The 26,075-nt window shown below is 41.5% G+C and overlaps 1 long non-coding RNA gene across 3 annotated transcripts in view; it reads right to left on the bottom strand.

Moving 5' to 3' along the window:
• LOC140704785 (uncharacterized) overlaps positions 1-26,075 on the bottom strand; it is a 243,952-nt gene that overhangs the window by 144,781 nt on the left and 73,096 nt on the right. For all 3 annotated transcript variants that reach the window (XR_013540423.1, XR_013540424.1, XR_013540426.1), the window contains exons 2-3: positions 19,970-20,140; positions 42-103 (exon numbers count right to left, since the gene is read on the bottom strand). This is a non-coding gene — a long non-coding RNA (uncharacterized LOC140704785). The remainder of the gene's footprint in view (positions 1-41; positions 104-19,969; positions 20,141-26,075) is intronic.

Genomic DNA, 26,075 nt, shown 5'->3' with positions numbered 1-26,075 from the left:
CATCAGAAAAACTGAGCCAGTTACAGGCAGAAATTACATACCACTTCCATTATTGTCTTTATTATTGCAAAGCACGTTGTCCCAGACAGTTGATTCACTTCACCTGCAAAGATAACATAGCTCAGCTGTGACATCAGAGATGGAGCAGGCAGAGGAAAGTCACACCTTTTTGAATCTTCGAGAGCACTTGACTCTGGGATCAAAAACATCACACACACACACACGTGTGTGTTCACACACACACACACACACACACACACACACACACACACACACACACACACACACACACACACACACACACACCCTTTGCCATCTACTCCCTTTCACATCAGGTATGACCGGTGGGCAACAAGGAATATAAGCATTGACTTCTTAACTAGAAGCAATTTGCTGCTACAATTTACACAATTTGACATACTCTGACATGCATAAACTATAGGGTGCTGCCTGTTTTTTAATTCATTTGTTATTAATCAAAACATGTTTAAACCACTTTTCATCTTTATCAATACCAGGCTAATGTACAGGTATACATACAATAAATACAATAAAAACACTAAAGCCACCTTGCCATAATGAAAACAAAGAAGGCAGAAGACAAAAACAACCTATTAAAATGTCTAAGTTTTCAGCACCCAAAGCAGTGGCCATGTTGGTGCCAGTTGATGCCTTCATCAGATGAGCATTCTGTCATTGGTCCCACAACAGAAAAGGTTCTCTCCCTCATGAATTGAAAATGTTCAGAATTCTACACTGGGCTTCCACTGGCAGAACAGCAAAATCCAGCAGCCTCAGGAAGAGGGCAATTTTCTCTTCCCACCGTAGTCTACAGCAGTGGTTCTTAACCTTTGTTATTCGGATGTTTTTGAACTGCAACTCCCAGAAACCCCAGCCAGCACAGTTGGTGGTGAAGGCTTCTGGGAGTTGCAGTCCAAAACTCCTGAGTAACCCAAGGTTAAGAGCCAGTGGTCTACAGGGTGCCCCACACCTGCTTTGGAAGGGCTAGAAGGAAACAGGGCTAATTTTGAGGTGGTCCTAAATCTTGAGGTGAGGACTAGGATGTTCCACTGCATTGGTGCACTAACACCAGTGGAACACTGGATTTAATCCAAAGAACTGGTGTTTAACCTGGCCTTCTGTTTTGTTTGTAACCGAACCCTTTTGTTGATTTCAGTAATTTTGATGCATTTACTTGATCTTAATGGGGTTTTTTTGCAGTGGGGTTGATTTTGCTTGATTTTATATGATATTTCAATTTTATCGTTATATTTTTTTAATCAAATTTGTTAGAGTGCTATTTTTCAGAGGCAAAGTGAGGTTCAGGTGTACGAAATAATGAGTAACAATACTTGGAGAAAAGCTCTCCAAAACGTTTAAACCACAGGCAGGCTAGTTAAGAGAGAGGCAGTCCTACAGTATACAGTATTTGGGTCCCAGGCACTTAGGGCTTTAAAGGTAAGCACCAGTAGCTTGAAGCAAATCCAGATATGAATATACCACCCGGGTAATTCCTTCAGGACCAGTGTGTAGGCAACCTTCAGTCTCAAGAGACCATGGTAATGTGATCTGAATAGAGGTCTTGGAACAACGTCTAGTGTTCCTCCGGACCAGACTGATATGAATCTGCCTAACTATACAGGTTACAGTTCTGGGCACTGTATTCTGTATTAAGTAGAGTTTCAATTTCATCTTCAAGGGCAGTGCCACAATAATGTGTTAACAGTAATCAGATACACAGTCCAAGAGATGCAGATATAATGCTCAAGACTCCATATCACTACTGTATAGACCTTGTTGTTATACAGTACACCACTGGTTCTTAACCTTGGGTTACTCAGGAGTTTTGGACTGCAACTCCCAGAAGCCTTCACCACCAGCTGTCCTGACTGGGGTTTCTGGGAGTTGCAGTTCAAAAGCATCCAAGTAACAAAGGTTAAGAACCACTGCAGTACACCACCAGACCTACCAAATATATACAGCCCTTCCAATCACATTGTCCTTTAATTGAAAAAAAAATGCTAAGGCATTGCCGTACTACTGAGTTATGAGAGCCACAGTAGTCTAGATATTGTAGCATTTAATGAGGAACCATGACTGAATTTACACAAACTTTCTTAAATGCATCAGGTAACTCTTTATAACTCATACACCCAGTTAATGTGTCTTCACTGGAAAGACTATTCTTTTGAGGCTAATTGGCTCAAACACTTCTTTTGAGGTTGTTGGTTCAGTGGCTGATGCCAAACTTGTTCACTGTCTAATGCCAGCTTTTGCAGGCCGACCTATTCACTACACCATGCTCGCTTTCAGTCAGTACAGAAGATGGTTCCCAGGCATCATACTCAAACAGCCCACAGTTGTACTATGGAGAATTCAGATAGGGATGGGATTTTTGGAATTAAATCATTTCTAATTCCACAATTCAGCAAGAAACCACCACCCACTGATTGAATTATAGGAATAAAAGCCCTCAAACCAACAGGAGGTAAAGCAGCCCTCTTGCTTCCCACTCGTTCCCACTCTGTTTCTGTTGAGTGGGAAGAAAAGCACCCCAGTGCAATGTGTTGAGCTACGAGATCCTTTGCAACTCTCAGAGGTTCATAAGAGGGTGAGTTCCAATAGAGGCTACCTCCACACAGCCTGTACTCCATTGAAATTCACACTCCCATGCACCTCTGTGAATTGTAGGGCATCCTTGTGACTCACACACTGCAGTGGGGTGTTTTTTCCCCCAACAGAAATGGTGTGGGAATGGGTGGGATGTAAGAAGGCTGCCTCCTTCTAGGTTGAGGGCTTTTACTCTCATAAATCAGCCTCAGGAAATCTCACTGAATTATAGAAGTTTTCAATTATGAAAATCTCATCCCTAGATTCAGATATTCAGACTACAGTATTATTGCTTAAATGGATGGCAAGTGAAGACAACTGGTAGGTATTTATTCACCTTACTCCTGTTACATTTTCATATGCCATGTCCCGTTTTGTGGCCTCAAGCCAAAGACTGGCCTTTCTCCAATCTGTTTCATTGCTCCAATTTCTCCTTGCATGGCATGTCACATGACAGTCATCCTCCTTATTATCAGACATCAAAGACGGCTGCCTTTGTAATAGTTTGAGTCACATGCTTCTTAATGCATTCCTCAGTAGCACCTTGCAAGGAAACGAAAGGACAAGGGCCCCTTGGCTGTTATCCCAGCCAAGCCATTCTGGAGCGAACAGGATGGTGGCTCCTCAGTTTGTCCTTCAGAATTACCAAATGTACGCAACACATTGTGCTTCCTGCTCTCTCAATCCTACTCCCTCTTTCTCTGACAAGCTTATGAAATATCAGAATAGCTGGTGGTAGACATTATCTTCTTTCCTCTTTCCTCCTTCATGTCCTTCATGAACACTAAACTTCAACTTGGCAGGATGATTGACTCCCATGAGATGTGATTGCAAGGTCCTTTGTTCTTTCATTGCTTGGAATCAGAAACCTTGGAGAGTAAGCACACAGCAGTATTGGAGCACTGTTAACTTGAGGATTCAGCCCTTTGAAACTTGGGAAGATTACCTGACATCCTTTTCCATGCTGGGTGAAGCAAGCAAAGGTGCTGTCCTAGAGTGCAGCAGAAGGAGCAGGAACTGTACAGGCCACTGTAGCAGATACTCTGGAAGAGGGTAAGTTGACGTCGTAGTCCAAGAAGCACTTGAAACAGTCAAACAAAGTCTATGCAATATGGAACAAGGGATTCAAGAACAAGGCAGAGGTTGTCAGACAAGTTACTTCCAGTCACTCACAGAGCCAACCCAAGGCTGTTTTCTAGCAATGCTGATGGAGCCCCACCCTACGCACAGCTGCAGGCATTAAAATGGCAAGGGATAGTATCCAGCCCTAGGTTTTAGTTCTTGATTTTCCCTGTTCATGAGAACAGACCACTTACACATGATGAGACCTCTCCAGTAGCTGAGCACTCTGCTTCAAGATTTCAAATGGGCTCGTGCCATCAATCTTCTTTGCTCCTGATGGCTGTGGAAATTGGCCCACCTCCTCTTCTGACTCAGTTCCTGAGCCCCTATTATGCACAGGCTCAAGATCCTAAGTCCCTGAGGGTCTAACAGGTACTCCCCCCCTATCAGGCTTTGGAAAGTTGAGTTCTTCAGGCTCATCCTCACTGAAGGACACCTCTGCTGAGATCTTGACACTTGATTTTGTAAGGGAAAATAAGAAACCTTGTGTTTATTTGAGAAATACACTTGGGACAGGAAAGGTGACAAAAGTCCTAGTTCTAGCTAAGTATGGCTGCCCCTTTCATCTCTAGAGAAGAAAGTCAAGGTCTCCACTTTGGAGGGAAAAAAAGAGGTGTGCAAGGGAAGGAAGTGACATCAACAACCCTAAGAATAGCAATCTAAGTCTAAAGGAAGGTCAACACAGACCAGAACAGGTAAAGGACAGTCTAGGAAACCTGAGTTCTTTTCACTCTACTTTTCCATGTGCAAATAAATCTTTGTTCTTGAGTGTAACCTGAGGGCGTGATCACGTGAGGAAATTGATTATATTTTGGACTACATGTGGAGCAGTCTGGTGCAATCTATTTCCTGGCAATCAGATGATGTACAGGGAAAAGTACTCCAGCCAGACCTTGAACCATGCCCAAGTTGGACGTTTTTGGTCCAGCTGTTGGGCTGTTACTTGTTGGGGCTGGACTTGAACGATTATCCAGCAGATATAAGAGTCATTTTAAGGAAAATCACTCCCTGCAAAGCAACCCTTTCCAGTGCAATCAGACATATGCCTTTCCAGCTGTCTGGTCACACCCTGAGTTTGACCCAGACACCTCTAACAGAAACTTACATTTGGCAATGTTGCATCTAACACAGAAGATAGCTTGCATAACTTCCCTGTGATAGGAATATCAATGTGGTGGCCTTTTTGATTTTGTGGAGGCCTTTGCTTTAAAATATTTTCTTCTGACTTCTTTATGAAAAGGAGAATGTACCTTTAGTGGTCAAGGGTTCTGCCCATTGTAGATGTCTTCATGCATTTACTCGGTCCTTTTATAAAACATTGAAGCTTCTTGCCTTTATAACATCCTGTTCAGGTTAGTTCCACAGGCTGAGCCTTGTCTTGTGTGGATAACAAGTGTTCTATTTTTAAAGTCCCAGACTCACTTAGCAGCTCCTCACCTTTTGGGGGCGGAGGGAGTGGGTATTTACTCTCACCACAGCATTCATGAGTTTAGAAAGCCCTTCCTCATTCCGCCACTACACAAATATTCTTTTTTTAAAAAAAGTTTGAGTATTAAAGCTATTCTTTCTAAAGAAAGGGATCCTGTCACATCTGTGTATGTGTACATCTCCCCGCACAACCCCACTTTTTAAACATTCATTTGGGGAAAATTCCTCTGAATAATATTGCCCAAGAACCATCCCAAAATCTGAAGTCCTTATTTACAGGACCCAGAGGGCATTACTTCAGAAATGATCTCCTATTTTCAGGATGTCAGAGAGAAGTTTGTCACTGTAGCCAAACTCCATCTTTTAAAGGAATGTAAGGTAACTGTATCCCTTTCATGGATTGCTGCCTTGTCCTGGCAAAGGGGCTTGAGTAATTCACACAAGCTATGAGCTATGCCGTACAGGGACACCCAAGACGGACAGGACATAGTGGAGAGTTCTGACTAAACACAATCCACCTGGAGCAGGAACTGGCAAGCCACTCCAGTATCTTTGCCAAGAAAACTCCATGAACAGAAACAAAAGGCTAAAAGATATGACGCTGGAAGATGAGCCCCTCAAGTCGGAAGGCGTCCAGGACAAGTCCAGGACGAGGAATAGTGGAGGACAAGTACAAGTAGCTCCAGAACTAATGAAGTGATTGGGCCAAAGCCAAAAGGACGCTCAGCTGCGGATGCGCCTGGAAGTGAAAGGAAAGTCCGATGGTGCAAAGAAAAATACTGCATAGGAACCTGGAATGTAAGATCTATGAACCTTGGTGCGAGGGAGGTCCAGAGGAGATTGTGCCATCCCACAAGACAGAGGGCTGAGAGGGAGGAAGGAAACCAGAAAGTGTCGGTGTAGAGACGGACCCAAAGGAGAACTTGACTGAGGAGGGGGCGAGAGCAGAGCAAAGTGGGAAATCTGAAATATGTTTGGTGGAGGAGCATGGGAGCCAGAAGGGGAGGAGCAAGAGATGTCAGTTTGGGAAAAAGGTATAAGTAGCCAGGGAGAGTAACAGTTCAAGGTTGATTTAGAGTTGTGGAAACATAAGAGATAACTGGAAAGGCTGAGGGAATATGAGAGGATAAATTACTAAGAGACTTTCCTAATTTGAAGTTGGGGGGATTGCTTCCAGACCCTACCCCTAAGGAATTGGGCGAAGTGAGACATGAGACTCTAGAATGGTCTGTGATAGTGTTTCCCAAAAATAAAGGGAGAGGATGACAGGTGATTCACCCAGATTCCTGATACAACACTCTCCCTCCCGAGGAAAACTGGGCCCGGCACCCATGCTGCAGCACCATTTGTACAGTGAGGAGCACACCCCTTCAGAAACCTACCGATGCGGAGAAGTTTGGCTCAGCATCCCTGTGAGTTCAACAGATTTTGGGCAGGATTGTGTGATGGACAGTTATGGCATGTTGCCTGAGTTAAGTATTTTTGATCCAATTATGAATAATGCCGATCATCATGTAAATAATAAAGATAAAGATGTTAGAGCTAAGAAGACGTCTCCTGTGATATTTCCCGTGCAAAATGAGGAGTTGTCAAAATTTGAAACTGAACCCAATCACACTTGGTAAGCTGGATGTGGTCAAACAGGAGATGGCAAGAATAAACATTGAAGTGAACTAAAATGGATGGGAATGGGTGAAATCAATTCAGACAATGATCATATCTACTATTGTGGGCAAGAATCCCATAGAAGAAATGGAGTAGCCCTCATAGTCAACAGAAGAGTGGGAAAAGCTGTACTGGGATACAATCACAAAAATGATTTCAATACGAACCCAAGGCATACCTTTCAACATCACAGTAATCCACATTTATGCACCAACCACCGATGCCGAAGAGGCTGAAATTGACCAGTTCTATGAAGACTTACAACACCTTCTAGAACTGACACCAAAGAAATATGTTCTTCTCATTATAGGGGATTGGAATGCTAAAGTAGGGAGTCAGTAAATAAAAGGAACAACAGGGAAGTTTGGCCTTGGAGTTCAAAACGAAGCAGGGCAAAGGCTAATAGAGTTTTGTCAAGAGAACAAGCTGGTTGTCACAAACACACTTTTCCAACACAAGAGGCAACTCTACACATGGATATCACCAGAAGGGCAATACCAAAATCAGATTGATTATATTCTCTGCAGCCAAAGATGGAGAAGCTCTATACAGTCAGCAAAAATATGACCTGGAGCTGATTGTGGCTCTGATCATCAGCTTCTTCTAGCAAAACTCAATCTTAAACTGAAGAAAGTAGGAAAAACCACTGGGCTAGTCAGATATAATCTAAACCAAACCCCTTATGAATACACAGTGGAAGTGAAGAACAGATTTAAGGAACTTGATCTGGTGTACAGAGTGCCTGAAGAACTACGGATGGAGGCTCGTAACATTGTATAGGAGGCAGCAACAAAAATCATCCCAAAGAAAAGGAAATGCAAGAAAGCAAAGTGGCTGTCCAACGAGGTCTTACAAACAGCAGAGAGGAGAAGGGAAACAAAATGCAAGGGAGATAGGGAAAGTTACAGAAAACTGAATGCTTACTTCCAAAGAATAGCAAGGAGAGACAAGAGGGCCTTCTTAAACGAACACTGAAAAGAAATAGAGGAAAATAATTGAAATGAAAAAACCAGAAATCTGTTCAAGAAAGTTGGAGATGTTAAAGGAACATTTTGTGCAAAGATGGGCATGATAAATGACAAAAATGGTAGGGACCTAACAGAAACACAAGACATCAAGAAGAAGTGGCAAGAATACACAGAGGAATTATACCAGAAAGATCTGGACATCCCGGACCCTATCTTGATAACCCAGATAGTGTGGCTGCTGACCTTGAGCCAGACATCCTGGAGAATGAAGTCAAGTGGGCTTTAGAAAGCATGGCTAACAACCCCAGTGGAGGTGACAGCATTCCAGTTGAACTATTTAAAATCTTAAAAGATGGTGCTGTTAAAGTGCTACACTTAATATGCCGGCAAGTTTGGAAAACTCAGCAGTGGCCAGAGGATTGGAAAAGATCAGTCTTCATCCCAATCGCAAAGAAGGACAGTGCCAAAGAATGCTCCAACTACCGTACAATTGCACTCATTTCACACGCTAGCAAGGTTATGCTCAAAATTCTACAAGGTATACTACAGCACTATGTGGACTGGGAACTCCCAGAAGTACAAGCTGGATTTCAAAGGGGCAGAGGAACTAGAGACCAAATTGCTAACATGTGCTGGATTATGGAAAAAGCCTACTTCTGTTTCATTGACTACGCAAAAGCCTTTGACTGTGTGAACCACAGCAAACTATGGCAAGTTCTTAAAGAAATGGGAGTGCCTCACCACCTTATCTATCTCCTGAGAAACCTATATGTGGGACAGTAAGCAACAGTTAGAACTGGATATGGAACAACTGATTGGTTCAAAATTGGGAAATGAGTACGACAAGGCTGTATATTGTCTCCCTGCTTATTTAACTTACATGCAGAATACATCATGCGAAAGGCCAGACTGGAGGAATCCCAAAATGGAATTAAGATTGCTGGAAGAAATATCAACAACCTCAGATATGCAGATGATACTACTCTGGAGGAAGAAAGTGAGGAGGAATTAAGGAATCTTGAGGGTGAAAGAGGACAGTGCAAAATATGGTCTGAAGTTCAACATCAAAAAACTAAGATCATGGCTACTGGTCCCATCACCTCCTGGCAAATAGAAGGGGAAGAGATGGAGGCAGTGACAGATTTTACTTTCTTGGGCTCCATGATCACTGCAGATGGAGACAGCAGCCATGAAATTAAAAGACGTCTGCTTCTTGGGAGGAAAGTGATGACAAACCCAGACAGCATCTTAAAAAGCAGAGACATCACCTTGCTGACAAAGGTCCATATAGTCAAAGCTATGGTTTTTCCAGTAGCGATGTATGGATGTCACAGCTGGACCATGAATAAGGCTGACCGCCTAAGAATTGATGCTTTTGAATTGTGGTGTTGGAGGAGACTCTTGAGAGTCCCCTGGACTGCAAGGAGATCAAACCTATCCATTTTGAAGGAAATCAACCATGAGTGCTCACTGGAAGGACAGATCCTGAAGCTGAGGCTCCAATTTTTTGGCCATCTCATGAGAAGACTCCCTCAAAAAGATGCTGATCTTAGGAAAGTGTGAAGGCAAGAGGAGAAGGGGACCACAGAGGATGAGATGGCTGGACAGTGTCATCGAAGTGACCAAAATAAATTTGACCCAACTCCGGGAGGCAGTGGAAGACAAGAGGGCCTGGCGTGCTCTGGTCTATAGGGTCACAAAAAGTCAGACATGACTTAACGACTAAACAACAACAACAAAATGTAACTGGATCTAGTTCTATGACAGCTCTGCCTAGCCTCCAATTAATATCTTGTCCGGTTTGCCTGAAGAAAAGTGGCAAGAATGTCAGTAAACATTTTGAAACCAAACCATTTACTCAGGAAATAATTTTGGTTCCAATTCCGTCCCAGCTAAGCATCAGTGCCACAAAACACCGTTATGCCAACCAGCAGGAAAAATACTCTCACTAAAGCCACAATACACATGTGTATAGAAATACAGCTTGGAAAACTATTTTCAATAAGTAGTTAGTTACTGTTATAGTTCTAAGGTCATCTTATATTTAGTTTGTTACTGTTATACTATTTTTTAAAGTAACTATTTATTTTCTCCTTATTACTTTTAAAAAATATTGAAGTGCTACACAGGCCTGTCATACTAAACACATGTAAGTAATAAGCACACACGTACAGAAATTATACAGGAAATTAAAACAATTAAAGTTCACAGTTGAAGAAATGAAGTTGTCACTTATCTTTCTAGAATGCATTATGAAAAACAATTTTATCAGAAGCTGGAAGATGTAGTTGTTTATTTTTATTTATTTATTTAAAATATTTTTACTCTGCCTTTCTCCCTAAAAAGATCCAAAGTGGCTTGCATCAGTGAAAGACAATATTTAAAAGCTAAAAACAGTAAGTATACAAATATTTTAAAAGGATTATACAAATGCCACACTAATATGGTAAACAGAATTAAAAAGCAAAAACACAATCAAAGCAACAAGGCACAACAATACATTGAAAGACCTCTCTCAGACAGTTACTAAGGGAAAGCCTGCCTAAAGAAAAAGGTGTTTATCTGCTTGCAGGACAGCAAAGATGGGGTCAGCCTGGTTTCCTGTGGGAGGCAGTTTCAAAGTCTGGGAGCAGCAGCAGAGGACACTCTCCCTTGTGTCTCCACCAAATGCACCTATGAAGGTGGTGGGACCTAGCAAGACCTGATTATTTTAAGACCCAGGCAGGCTTGTAAAGGGACATGCAGTCCTTGAGACAGCTTGGACGCAAGACATTTAAGGTAGATATGGGCACGAATCTCAGTTCAGAGGTTTGTGCTAGTTCAGCGAACCAGCACAGCAGGAGCTGCACATTCTCTTCCCCACTTACCTCAGCCAGCTCCCCCCATGCACCAGCTGATGCTCTTCTCGTTCTCTTAAGGCATTTGACCAGTCCCAGCAGGAGTGTAGGCTTCTCTCCTCTGCCTCCTCCAGCAATCACCCATTCAGACAAGAAGGTGGGGCAAGGATACCCCACTGTGAGTGGGTGACTGCTGGAAGAGGCAGAGTAGGGAAGCACGTGCTCCTGCTGGGACTGATCAAATGCCTTAAGAGAAGGAGAAGAGCAGCATGTGCCAGCTGGTGGGGGAGCCAGCCAGGAGGTGGGGGAAGGGAATGCACAGCACCTGCAATGCCAGTCTGACGAACCGGCATGAACCTCTGATGTTCATGCCCATCTCTAGTTTAGGGTTTTATACATTAAATCCTTGCTGGAGTACAACCCCCAGAATTCTTCAGTCGAGAAAGTCAGGGGGTATGATACCTAGGAAATTCTGACAGATCCCACAAATTAATTTAACTTATTAATTACAACTAGTTATTTCTAAGCTCTGGTGCCAAAGTAGCTAAACCATGATGCTAACTGCAGGAACAAATATCTTCTCTTTCTTCCTCCCTAGTTTCTTTATAAAATGTCTAATTTCCTTTCTCCCACTGAAATCCAGTTGCACTCACCCTTGCACAAAGACATTTACAACAAGCCATCTCCCATGATATGAGGATAACTTGAAGTATACTGGCTGAGAAATACATAGAATATGACTGCATTACGAGCCTCAGACCTCAAATGAGCCAGGGGAGTTGAAGAACTCAAGCTGAACCACATGGCAGCTGCAGGTTGTGCTATGTGTTTTCTTTGGAAGAAACCTGTCTGAACACAAACACATATTTCACCCGCATTTTATTTGTGTGTGTATCTGGACAATTTTCTGCAAGGCTCTGAAGAAAGCACATTCCATCAGTTATGTCCCAAATGGAACCACAATGGTGCTTCATGATGAATGGGAATGTTGAGTAGAGATGTAAGGATAATTTCAGTTGAATCTAAGTTCCTCAACAAGCAAAAGAGGGGCATGATGCAAATGCCTACTCACCCAACTGTGAGTGGGCATTTGCATCATATCACCTCCAGGGGCAAGTCAGGAGAAGACAATCTGAGCTAAGCAGGCTAATTCATCAAACTCCAAGATCTGCAGAAACTTCAGATGGGACAAAATGTGGTGGCCAGACTTCTTACAGGGGTGAAAAGTTGGCAACATATTTCCCCCACTCTGGCCACCTTGCATTGGCTACCCATTCATTTCTGTGTTGATTTCAAAGTTCTTACGATTACATATAAAGCCCTAAATGGTTTAGGACCTAGATATTTGGCAGAGTGCTTCCTCCCACCCAGTTCCACCAGAGTCACTCGTTCCAGCCAGACCGGGCGGCTGAGGGGCCTAACGCTGAGGGAGGTCTGGAAGGAAAGAATGAGGAACTGGGCCTTCTCAGCAGTGGCCCCTCACTTTTGGAACAACTTGCGCATGGAGATCCGCCTGGCTCCCTCTCTGGGTGTCTTCAGAAGCAAACACAAGACCTGGCTATTTGGGCAGGCTTTCCCTCCTGCTGTATCTTAAATTCACACCTTACCGTCTTGGATTTATAGTGCATGTTTATCAGTTTAACTGTTTTTAAATTTGTAATGCCGCCCAAAGTAGACCTTTGGTCTAGATGGGAAGGGTAGAAATCCAAATAAATAAATAAATAAATAAATAAATAAATAAATAAATAAATAAATAAATAAATAAATGAATGAATGAATGAATGAATGAATAAATAAATAAGTAAGTAAGTAAGTAAGTAAGTAAGTAAGTAAGTAAGTAAACAGACAGACAGACAGACAGACAGACAGACAGACAGATATGTAGATAGATAGATAGATAGATAGATAGATAGATAGATAGATAGATAGATAGATAGATAGATAGATAGATAGATAGATAGATAGATAGATAGATAGATAGATTAGACAGACAGACAGACAGACAGACAGACAGACAGACAGACAGACAGACAGACAGATAGATAGATAGATAGATAGATAGATAGATAGATAGATAGATAGATAGATAGATAGATAGATAGATAGATAGATAGATAGATAGATAGATAGATAGATAGATAGATAGATAGATGGCACTCTCAAAAATGCTATTATCCATCTGAAAAAGAAACAGCTGTTTGTGGTTCATGTGCAAAATCCAAAATTACGATTGATTATTTATTGGACCGTTAAAATGAAATATGGGCCACATTGCTTGCTTGCTTCCCTGCTTGCTTGCCTGCCTGCCTGCCAGCCATCTACTACCAGAGTAAGGAGATCAACCATGACTCAAGAGGAACCATGCTACACTGGGGGTGTTGTCTTGAATTTACACTATTCTCAACATCCTGAATATTCCTGGGTCCATGTAAACAAGCCCAAACATTTATATATACATCTGCATGAGGAAAAGCTGTATTTAGTAAGTATTATCCCTGTGGGAATTTCACATAAGTATTATCCTTGTTCTGTGCATCTAAATACTGTAATCTCTTCTTTATTACCTTTAGACAATATTACTGTCTGCAATGACAATCCCATTTATGCCTGGATAAAAATAAGTCTTGCCCTTTCAGGCCATAAAGGAACAGTATCTACTTACCATACATCAAAAACTATAAAACTATCTTTATCCCCTAATTTAAAACATCCTTTAAGGAGCTTCTTTCGGAATTTCCTATGCTTCTAAATTAAACTGTTATAATTAATATCCTTAGATCAAGGATTACAATATCCAGAACTGGAAGAGTAGGATTTGGCACATATGACATACACAGAAACCGTGGTGCAAATAAACTCGCTGGACAGAACCTCAGGCTAGCTATGGCTCATTCACAACATCCTATACTATTTAGAAGTCTGAAAACAAGAGAAGGAGAGGCTTACGGCTATTCAGCACATAAACAGAATGACTTCATTTCAGCTGGACCTCATGGGAATCAAAATAGCTTTAAAGAAAATACCCAGTTTTCAACTCTTTTTCTACTCAGATGGATAAACAACACTTGATTGGTTGAAACTATGGGTGTTTATGCGCACCAAATGGCTGTAACATCTCTTCCTAAATTTCTGCAGTCTATTTTGCATATAATGTTAATTAACTTCTGATTGTACAAATCAAGCACACTATCCACTACCCACCCTCATGGATTGCTGCCTTGTCGTGGCGAAGGGGCTTGAGTAACTCAGAGAAGCTATGGGCTATGCCGTGCAGGGACACCCAAGACGGACAGGACATAGCGGAGAGTTCCGACTAAACGCAATCCACCTGGAGTAGGAAATGGCAAGCCACTCCAGTATCTTTGCCAAGAACGCCCCATGATCAGAAACAAAAGGCTAAAAGATATGACGCTGGAAGATGGGCCCCTCAGGTCGGAAGGCGTCCAACATGCTACTGAGGAAGAGTGGAGGACAAGTACAAGTAGCTCCAGAGCTAATGAAGTGGTTGGGCCAAAGCCGAAAGGACGCTCAGCTGTGGACGTGCCTGGAAGTGAAAGGAAAATCCAATGCTGCAAAGAAAAATACTGCATAGGAACCTGGAATGTAAGATCTATGAACGTTGGGAAGCTGGAGGTGGTCAAACAGGAGATGGCAAGAATAAACATCGACATCCTGGGCATCAGTGAACTAAAATGGACAGGAATGGGCGAATTCAGCTCAGATGATTATCATATCTACTATTGTGGGCAAGAATCCCCTAGAAGGAATGGAGTAGCCCTCATAGTCAACAAAAGAGTGGGAAAAGCTGTAATGGGATACAATCTCAAAAATGATAGAATGATGTCAATACGAATCCAAGGCAGACCATTCAACATCACAATAATCCAAGTTTATGCACCAACCAGCATTGCTGAGGAGACTGAAATTGAACAATTCTATGAAGATTTACAACACCTTCTAGAACTGACACCAAAGAAAGATGTTCTTCTCATTCTAGGGGACTGGAATGCTAAAGTAGGGAGCCAAGAGATAAAAGGAACAACAGGGAAGTTTGGCCTTGGAGTTCAGAACGAAGCAGAGCAAAGGCTAATAGAGTTTTGTCAAGAGAATAAGCTGGTCATCACAAACACTCTTTTCCAACAACACAAGAGGCGACTCTATACATGGAAATCACCAGATGGGCAATATCGAAATCAGATTGATTATATTCTCTGCAGCCAAAGATGGAGAAGCTCTATACAGTCAGCAAAAACAAGACCTGGAGCTGACTGCGGTTCTGATCATCAGCTTCTCATAGCAAAATTCAAGCTTAGACTGAAGAGATTAGGAAAAACCACTGGGCCACTCAGGTATAATCTAAACCAAATCCCTTATGAATACACAGTGGAAGTAAAGAACAGATTTAAGGAACTAGATTTGGTGGACAGAGTGCCTGAAGAACTTTGGATAGAGGCTCGTAACATTGTCCAGGAGGCAGCAACGAAAACCATCCCAAAGAAAAGGAAATGCAAGAAAGCAAAGTGGCTGTCCAACGAGGCCTTAGAAATAGCAGAGAGGAGAAGGGAAGCAAAATGCAAGGGAGATAGGGAAAGTTACAGAAACTTGAATGCAGACTTCCAAAGAATAGCAAGGAGAGACAAGAGGGCCTTCTTAAATGAACAATGCAAAGAAATAGAGGAAGATAACAGAAAAGGAAAGACCAGAGATCTGTTCAGGAAAATTGGACATATTAGAGGAACATTTTGCGCAAAGATGAACATGATAAAAGACAAAAATGGGAGGGACCTAATAGAAGCAGAAGACGTCAAGAAGAGGTGGCAAGAATACACAGAGGAATTATATCACAAAGATTTGGATATCCCGGACAACCCAGACAATGTAGTTGCTGACCTTGAGCCAGACATCCTGGAGAGCGAAGTCAAGTGGGCCTTAGAAAGCCTGGCTAACAACAAGGCCAGTGGAGGTGATGGCATTCCAGTTGAACTATTTAAAATCTTGAAAGATGATGCTGTTAAGGTGCTACATTCAATATGCCAGCAAGTTTGGAAAACTCAACAGTGGCCAGAGGATTGGAAAAGATCAGTCTACATCCCAATCCCAAAGAAAGGCAGTGCCAAAGAATGCTCCAACTACCGTACAATTACACTCATTTCACACGCTAGCAAGGTTATGCTCAAAATCCTACAAGGTAGGCTTCAGCAGTATGTGGACCGAGAACTCCCAGAAGTACAAGCTGGATTCCGAAGAGGCAGAGGAACTCGAGACCAAATTGCTAACTTGCGCTGGATTATGGAGAAAGCCAGAGAGTTCCAGAAAAATATCTACTTCTGCTTCATTGACTATGCGAAAGCCTTTGACTGTGTGGACCACAGCAAACTATGGCAAGTTCTTAAAGAAATGGGAGTGCCTGACCACTTTATCTGTCTCCTGAGAAACCTATATGTGGGACAGGAAGCAACAGTTAGAACTGGTCATGGAACAACTGAGTGGTTCAAAATTGGGAAAGGAGTACGGCAAGGCTGTATATTGTCCCCCAGCTTATTTAACTTATATGCAGAATACATCATGCGGAAGGCTGGACTGGAAGAAACCCAAGCCGGAATTAAGATTGCCGGAAGAAATATCAACAACCTCCGATATGCAGATGATACCACCCTGATGGCAGAAAGTGAGGAGGAATTAAAGAACCTTGTAATGAGAGTGAAAGAGGAGAGTGCAAAAAACAGTCTGAAACTCAACATCAAAAAACTAAGATCATGGCCACTGGTCCCATCACCTCCTGGGAAATAGAAGGGGAAGATATGGAGGCAGTGTCAAATTTTATCTTCCTGGGCTCCATGATCACTGCAGATGGAGACAGCAGCCCTGAAATTAAAAGGCGCCTTCTTCTTGGGAGGAAAGCGATGACAAATCTTGACAGCATCTTGAAAAGCAGAGACATCACCTTGCCAACAAAAGTCCGAATAGTCAAAGCTATGGTTTTTCCTGTCATGATGTATGGAAGTGAGAGCTGGACCATAAAGAAAGCAGACCGCCAAAGAATTGATGCCTTTGAATTGTGGTGCTGGAGGAGGCTCTTGAGAATCCCCTGGACTGCAAGGAGAACAAACCTATCAGTTCTAAAGGAAATCAACCCTGAATGCTCACTTGAAGGACAGATCCTGAAGCTGAGGCTCCAGTACTTTGGCCATCTCATGAGAAGAAAAGAGTCCTTGGAAAAAACCTTGATGTTAGGAAGGTGTGATGGCAAGAGGAGAAGGGGACGACCGAGGATGAGATGGCTGGACAGTGTCTGCGAAGCAACCAACATGAACCTGACACAACTCCGGGAGGCAGTAGAAGACAGGAGGGCCTGGCGTGCTCTGGTCCATGGGGTCACGAAGAGTCGGACACGACTAAACGACTAAACACACACACACATCCACTTTCTACCTGTTGGTTTGTGATTCCCCATAGAATGAATATCCACCCTCCAAAAAGGTGAAAAAAAAACAATAGGAATTTCTTGCCATTTGTTGATGTCAAGGAAGGGTGTTTTTTCTCTGCTTCAGCAGGTAACAGAGAGCCCGTTCAGAAGTATATATGTTTATTAGATAGATGCTTTCTTCTAGATGACCAAGTGTCCTACTTTTACAGAGGAGAATATTCTATTTGAAGGACTGTCCAATCCAAATTTGATTTAAAACTATACAATGCACATGGGGAAATTGGGGGCTGCAAGTTATCCACATTGTTATTATCTGGACAGCTGATGGAATATAGAGTTAAAAGTTAGATATAAATATAGATATAAACTTATATCTAGATCTGTAAATTAATATATTTAAATTTTGCACAGATCCATGTCTTCTTTTATGGTGCTTCATTTATACTCTTTTAAAAAAATAAACCTTGTGTAAGTCACCAGTCAGCTAAAGGAGGATGACTTAATTTTCAACATTAATGGAAGCATTCGGGGACTTATATAGTCTTTTTCTGTGCTCTTACCTCTCCTTCCCTCATTGATTACATCTTCCTTCCTGCCTGCCCACCCCAGCACCTCCTTTCTGCTCCTAAAGGTGCACTGGGGAAAATGTCTTAAAGTTAGGGAGTCTTAGGAGTAATGATGGGAGAATACTGTGTCTTGCTTTATTCCCAACTGGGACTAGCCATTGGGTTTAGGCTTAACAGATATCAATTCATCTGGTTTTACCATGAGAATACTTGAGGAATAGCAACAACAATGGAACAATTAAAAAAAAAATCAAATAAAGCAAATAGATTTCCCACAGAAAACCACTCCCTAGAAGTTAGAATATTGAAAGAACGAAGCAGAAAATCAAGGAAAGCAGATTGTTTTCCCCCATACATCCACTCCCTGAAAGTCAGAAGATAGGTTTAGGTGCAGAAGGTACTTCTCAAGACTTTCAAACTGTGACATACATCAGAAATTATTTCTGCATGTTCCTATGAGATTCTTACTGTGGGCTCGTAGGTGCCTCTTACCTATGAACTGCATCCCAAGTGGCTTCCAGCACCACCCTTTTGCGCACATTTATGTACCCCTGACTCAAGTGAGAACTAAGTGTGCAGAACTGTGGACTGGAGTGCAGCCATCATCTGCAAATACAGCATAGTCTAGTGCTCTCTGAGAATGGCTGGTTACCTGGGGCACACAGTACCACAGCTTGTTTTCCTAACATTTTGCATTAAAACTCTGACACGGGATGCACTTAAATTATGAAACTACAGACACAAGGACACAAAAGCTCCTCCCTGTTGATGTGACCAAATATAAATAGCCTTCAGGATAAATAGGCAACTGACAATTACAGACGCCAAATCTCCAGGCTTAGCATGTAGACAACACCTGTTAATAGGACACTTTACTCAGTTTATTTATTTGTTTTAAAGCACAAGAGTGTTTACAAAGATAAACCCCAGATGACGGATTTACTGCTTTCGGTGAAAATATGACCCCTTAATGATCACTTGAAGGTATTTTCATAACCCACTACACTGTACTTAACAGTATTTCTGTCATGCCGGTAGCACTCTGGAAGACATAGCCACATGCCAAAGATGCATGGCAACATCACTTGATGCTGCAAAAATATCCATGATATCAGCATAGTGTATTATTTTAGACAGCTTTGTAAAGGGCATCCAAATTTCGGGAAATGGAGCTTCCAGCAGCTGGACCTGCTTCTAGGAAAAGAAGGCAGCTGCTTTAGGCAGTAGAGGCTGAGGTACAACAATGTCAAAATTCCACATTTTTTTCCTGAACTCTTGAGCTGTTCCTCTCTGTTGAAGAACAAACAACGTACCCTGAAGTCCTTAAACTAATCTGCCACCTCAGGTGTGATGGAGGACACTATCCAGTCACCAGTATTGGAAGAAAGATGGAAATGCCTGGCTGATCAGCTTCTGAACATGGACTGTAGCAGAGTTACTATCTTATCTTTCACCCTGGACAGCAAAAGGTCTCTTCTGGAAGGTTATTAAGAGTTTTTTTCTGAGATTTTATCTGTAATATCAGCTACACAGTTGTGCCAAAGACCAGGTGAAGTGACTATTTCTTCTCTGCTGCTAGCCATTTCTCTACAGCAATCCATTTTTAAAAACAACAACAGGAAGATGTTCACTTCTTATTTACTTTGCTTTACATAATTGCACAGGTTCTCACTGTTCCATATTTTGGGCCAAAAGAAAAAAGGAAATAGCAGAATAAAATCACCAGGCCACTTTTTGCTATTGTACATTAGAGTAAATTTACACAGCCTTGCAATGTGTAAGTCTTGCAATGTAACAAAAGCAGCAAGTTCTGCTGTTCCTTTGATAGGCATTGAAACAGAACTGGAAAAATTTACTTTTTGGACTACAGTACCTAGAATTCCCACACCAGCCTGAAAAGCATAGTCCAAAAGGAAACTTTATCAAGCTCTACATGGTCGTCCTTCACCACACTCCCAGATACAAAAGCAAGGAAGTACAGTAATAGCTGATCTATACCATTTCCATTTCTGGTATTCAGAAGAGATATTGTTCAAATAAAACATACAACAGGCTAATGAGCTAATGAATAAGGTGAAATTGAAATGTTGTATATAATTCCCAGTATGCTTTTAGTATATTGACTAAGAGGAGATTTTTCAACTCTAAAAAGGATGCAAAAGGATGGATCGAATTCTACCAGTCCAATTATCCCACTTCCATCCATGACACAGGGCGAAACAGTGCCATCACTCCAGGGTCAGTGTATACCACTGTGTCTGGCCTGCTTTTAATAGTGTCTACACAGTGGTATCATTTTTAATAGGGCTTAGATGTATCATTTCATGGTATCCATTTTGATAATACCTTCTACTATTGCACTGATAAGGGTCAGCTCTGAGGGTGTGTCTTAAACCGCTGAACAATTTCCTCTAATGATGATTTTCTACATCAGGTTGAGTCAGAATTTTGGTTGGTTCTTTTGTTTGACGGTTTTTAATTGATGGTGGCATCTTTTTTATCTTTGCCAGGAACATTCTGAAAAAGAAAGAATAATAATTAGAACAGTTTATTGTCAGTTTGCCACTGGTTGTTCTGCTGCGTAGTAATTGTAGTTACTTATAGCATTTGTTAGCAGTTGGGTGATTTTACAATATATTTGTCTAGTTATACTGTTGTAAACTGCTCAGAGTAGCTGGTTTGCTAGCTGAGCAGTATAAAAATCTAATAAATAAAAAAATAAAATAAACATTCTCCCTCATGTTGGTGGAGACTTCTTGTTCTTGTTTGCGTCCTATTTGCAACATAAACAAACAGGGAAAATTCATAGTTCATAGTACCTCGCATACTTATTGTACAGGAGACTGGGTGCATGGTCTGCATGCAGTTTTCCACCAAAGAAGCTATCACCAGTTTACTAAAGTTATAAAACCTTTTTGATTTTGGCATCTTCAGGCTTTGTCCTCTAAGTAAGTAATGATTGCCCTCTTTAATCTTGTCATTTCTGGTTGTTGTGGGTTTTTCGGGCTTCTTGGCCGTGTTCTGAAGGTGGTTTTACTACTGGTTTTTCCTAACGTTTCGCCAGTCTCTGTGGCCGGCATCTTCAGAGGACAGCAAACTGTCCTCTGTTTGCTATCCTCTGTTTGCTGTCCTCTGAAGATGCCGGCCACAGAGACTGGCGAAACGTTAGGAAAAACCATCTTCAGAACACGGCCAAGAAGCCCGAAAAACCCACAGCAACCATTAGATCCCGGCCGTGAAAGCCTTCGCGAATACCTTGTCATTTCTATTTTAATTGTATTTTAATTGTCTTAATTGTTGTAAGCCACCCATTTTGAGTAGAGTGGGCCACATATGTTAAATAAATAAATAAATAAATAAATAAATAAATAAATAAATAAATAAATAAATAAATAAATATCTTATCCTCAAGACAGCTCAGCACAAAGACTTTCGTATGTTATTGTGATAATGTGACTCCATATTGGCTATATGACTCTGGTTTCTCTTCAGCTCACATATTGATTATGATTGTTTCCTCCTCCTCCTCCCATTCGTATTACTGTTATTAGGCTTACTTTATTAGATTAACTGGGTAGGTGGGACTCATTCAGCCCTGGAAGGCAGCCTGTCTAGGAGAAGGCAGCCTGTCTCTGACTTCAAACCTCCACTGCCTTGTGGCTATATTCACTGATGGAAAAGGCTTTGGGAGATAACCTCAAGTCAAAATCCAGAGCCGTAGTCCCGGAGGAGGTTCATGTTGTTCTGTCAACTCCTGCAAAGTTGCTGAAACCAGTTTTATTGGCTCTTGCCTTTCAATTGGACTATTTCAGTGATGTGGAGAGGGGGGATTTTCTGCTTGGGTAACAGCCTATCCTCCATATTATTTTACCCAGGCATCGTGCCCTGGAGAGGACACTCCAGCTTCACGTACAGCGTCAAAATACTAGACGCTGTTCCAAGTCCTCCATACAGAGCATGTTACCATAGTCTCTCAAAACTGAAGGACACCTATGATATTAGATTGATGGCAGGATGCTTGTAGCTTCAGGTTGTTCCACCTGAGACTTAAGCTCTATGAGAGCTTTTCGAAACGTAAAGTTCCTGTTGTGGCACATAGTTTTCACATATGCAACTCAGTGCCCTAGTCCTGCCAAGTCCATATTTTTCTGGTATTCTAAGTTCTTCTGCTCCGTCTTTTCACCGGCTGCTTTATCTCTGTGCCTCCAAGCAGCTCAAAGTGCACCATATGATCATGCCCTTCTCTCAGGGCTTGAATTGGAGGTAGAAGCAATCCTGACATCTTTCGGCTATCGGTCCAGTTAACCAAGCTAGATTTCTCATCCTCTATTGCTGAACTATCCAAATGATAAGGGATGGCAAGGTAAAAGGTGGCCTATGTTCTCTGCTGCTCCTTTGACAGTACTCTGGTTTTGCCCTTGACACTAGATCTGTAGAACCACCTGCTGTCTTGAAACCTTCCCACCTTCTCTCTCCCTCTCTTTCTCTCTCCCTTTGTCCACCTTTATCAGTCCCTTTCTATTCATCACATTAAAGGGAACATTTCACGGCCATCCCTTTCATCTTCTTATGAGTACTTAATCAGCAGAAAATGCTTTCATGTTGCTAAGTCAGGGCCAATGGGCAAAGCTGGGCTGACAAGAGAATTTCCCTCTGTCATTAGCTGGGCCTAAATAGTATTAATTACAGAGGCTGTCCTTTGATTGTTGGAGTGTGGAGACCATTGGGGCTAGTGGCAGGTCTATAAGAATTACACCTCTTCCTCCCTTCCCACCCATCCAACACGCCACTTTGGCTCCCCTCCATCCTGCCTGCTATCACTGGGATTCACTGACTGGTTTCCACACTTCTCTTTTACTACAGAGTCTAAAATACATCTTAGGAAGGGAAGAAGGGTGTTCTAGGTTAGGGGTTTTTTGTTAATTTTTTTTTGTAAGCTGCCCCGAGTAGATGCTGTCTAGGGGGCGAGGTAAAAATCTAATAAAGAAATAAATCTCCCTCCTGAGATTCGCACGGCCCCTACGCTGGGTACATTTAAAACACAATTAAAAACATGGCTTTACGTCCAGGCCTTCCCCCCTGCCAGCATTTAAATTGATTTGATTTAATTTTCTTCCTTTTCTCTATTATTTATCATCTGTTGGTATATTGTCAGTATTGTTAATAATTGATGTTTGGATTTTTGTTTTAATTGTATAGCTTTTGTTGTTAGCCGCCCAGAGTGGTATGATATACCAGATGGGCGGGATATAAATCAAATCAAATCAAATCAAATCAAATCAAATCAAATCAAATCAAATCAAATCAAATCAAATCAAATAAATAAATAAATAAATAAATAAATAAATAAATAAATAAATAAATAAATAAATAAATAAATAAATAAATAAATAAAAAGATATTTTGTTGACTTCATTGTTACTGAAGTGGCCGAGTAGAACTCCAAGCTTTAGTGTAGGGAGAGGGGGTCAGGTAATTAAATGCTACTCCAAACAAACAAACAAATAAACAGAGCAATATTCAACATATGTGGTAAATTAGATGTCAGTGAGAAGGGTCCTAGCCTGGTTTCCCCCTTATGTTTTTTTTGGGGGGGCAGGGCTACATGCAGGTATTTTTTAGATTTTAATTTTTATTATGGAAATGTAAGATGCTTTCTGTAATAGCACAATCCAGACACTGATTTGCATAGAAAGAACTATGCTTCTGGCCAAATTTGCATATCACTGTTAAGGCAGAGGTTGGAAATACTATTTTTCAGGCTATAATCCACAGCATCCCCTGTCCCAAAATTTGCCATGCTGGCCAGGGGATTCTGGGAATTACAGTTCAAAAAGTAATTTTGAGTCACAGTTTTTGTTCACTGTGATTTGTCTGTGTAGCCATGAATTACGTATTCTGCAAACAAAGACATGAACCATCATTTGTCTACCCTTTTTCTATTCTCTTTTTTTTTTAAAAATCTTCCTTTCCCATTTTCATGTCTGCTTCTGTTACAGAAAAAGCAGCCAATGGAAAAAAACACAGAGAAACCACTATTCTTAGTTTAGTTGTAACAATAAGCTATGGTTTTCAAAAATCCAAGGTTTGTCCATCCTTAGGTTTGAATTGTGGTTTGGGTCTGCCTAACAAAGTATGCTTTTTTTGTTGGGATGGATTTGAACAGAACAACAGGCCAAGATAATACAAGACATGGCTTACTGTTATGTATGAACACAGACTCTGTCTTACATTGCTTTGGATGAACATCATAGTATCACTCCACATCAGTCTAAAAGATCAGTCTAAAACACAGTGGGCAAAGTGTGGCCCTGAGGTTACAGGCTGTCCCCTCCCCAGGTCTTTTTGTGGCCCTCAGCCTCCCCCCCCCATTCCTCCTTCCACCCAGTTTTCCCCAGTGAAAACCAGAGAGTTGCCACCGTCTCATGTGAGAAATTTCAAGCACTATCATTTAATTTGGTCGAAAACAAATTCATTCACAAAAGAATTTCAGAACAGAAAACATTTTGGAGGAATTCTCATTGTTGTCATGCGGGATCCTTGTCCATATTTTATATATGAGATGGCTCAGGAGTGGAATAGCATGTTTTGTCTCTTATCATCACTGTGCCAAAAGGCAGCTTCCCACCCCCACCCCCCCCACACACACACTTCAACTGAAGCCGAAAGGCAGTTGTCATAAGTTAACTCCTTCCACAGGGCTTCCTTCAGACCACACAGTGTGGGAAGGTGCAGAAAAGATGAATAACTGATGATGAGGCAGAAATATTGACGCTTCTTTCATAACATTTTAAACAATCTATACCACAACAAACACTATCTTTATCCCACCCACCACCACCATCCCTGCTGCTAGCTATAACACTATCTTCCCTCATATCTGCTACAGGCTTTACAGCCAAGTTACAGTATTAATAGTAATCGTGTGTCATCAAGTCAATTCTGACTTATGGCAGCCTTCCTCTGGGTTTTTCAAGCAGGGAATACTCAGAAGTGGTCTGCTATTCTCTTCTTCTGGGGATGCCCTGGGACTGTGCAGCTTCCCGAAGGCCACAGAGATTGGCTGTTCTCCCAGGTGGGGAATCAAACTCTAAGCTGCACAATCAGATATCTAAACCACTGAGCCACTGTATTACAGAGATAAAATATATCCGCAATACTGTAACTCCAAATGTGAAATTTATAAGGACTTCTGGGGAAGGTATTGAACGCTAAAGAGTGAAAAAATATTGAGCCATTCTTTCTTAGACAAAATTCTTCTAAGAAATGTTCTGAGATTTTTTTTCTTACTCTCCTAAAAACAGAAAGCCACTTTGAGTAATTATTTCCACCATTTCGCTCATTGCCACCAATACCATAAATCACATTGAATGACATGGTTGTTGCTATATGTCATTTAAGTGGCATCTGGATGGGGGATTCTGGGAGGTGTAGTCCAAAAAAGTAATGGCGACCCTAATAGAGTTTTTAAGGTATGTGAGAAATTTAAGGAGTCATTTTTACCAGTGATACACACACACCCCTAGCGAACTCCATGGCCAAGCATGAATTTTAAGCCAAGTTGCCTGATTTTTAGTCTATCTACAGTACTATATCACACTGGCTGTCTGGAATGGCACTAGGTGGAGGCTACTGTAGACAAAGCAAAATAATGGCACAACCTAGTCACTTGTGTTGCCATGTGCAGTGACAATGGGGGGAAAAACAAATTTTATTATTGGGAAAAGAACACAGCTTTGCTGCAACTGTTGCTAATGGTGAGTCCTACCCCTGAGAAAATTTTGGAGGACTTATCCTTCCTCTGAAAAAATCCAATGACGTTGTCTCCCACTTATAGTAAAAGTAGATAAATGAAGTTGCTTTGTAGGCTACAGCTCCCATGATATCTAAGCCAATATGGCTAGTACCTATGCTAGCTGGAGTATCCTAATAGATACTTCCAATAAAATAACATTTTCTGTCTGATTTTCTTCAACCTATGTACTGCCCCAAAGTGCTTGGAGCTTTCCCTGGGTGGTTTTATGACACAATTATGCGAACAACACACCCCCACCATCAAGATGAGTACTCATTCTACAAATCTTGGAAGGATGGAAGGCTGAGTCAGTCTTGAGCCAGCTGATCCTGAATCCATCAGGATTGAACTCAGGCTCTGAGCAGAGGCTTAAGTGCAGTACTGTAGTTTAACCACTGTGTCACTGATATAATTCAAAAAAAGTAAAAATTTATCTGAAAGCAAGAGGATGGAAAACAAGTAGCAGAGTTTGACCCCACAGGCGAAAGAGTTAGACTCTTATGATGGAAGAGGAATACAGAAATAATTCAAGCAGTGTTTGCCTGTGTACAAAATGTTACATTAGAACTGACAACGTAAATTCACCAGTGACTTCTAGGTCCAGTTCAAAGTACTGGATATGACCTATAAAACCATGGACTTCTTGGGTCTAGTCCA

The sequence above is a fragment of the Pogona vitticeps genome, chromosome 1, assembly GCF_051106095.1.
Source record: "Pogona vitticeps strain Pit_001003342236 chromosome 1, PviZW2.1, whole genome shotgun sequence".
Lineage (NCBI taxonomy): Eukaryota > Metazoa > Chordata > Lepidosauria > Squamata > Agamidae > Pogona > Pogona vitticeps.
Note: the sequence above shows the minus strand (reverse complement) of the source record. Positions and strands in the feature narration are given on the sequence as shown.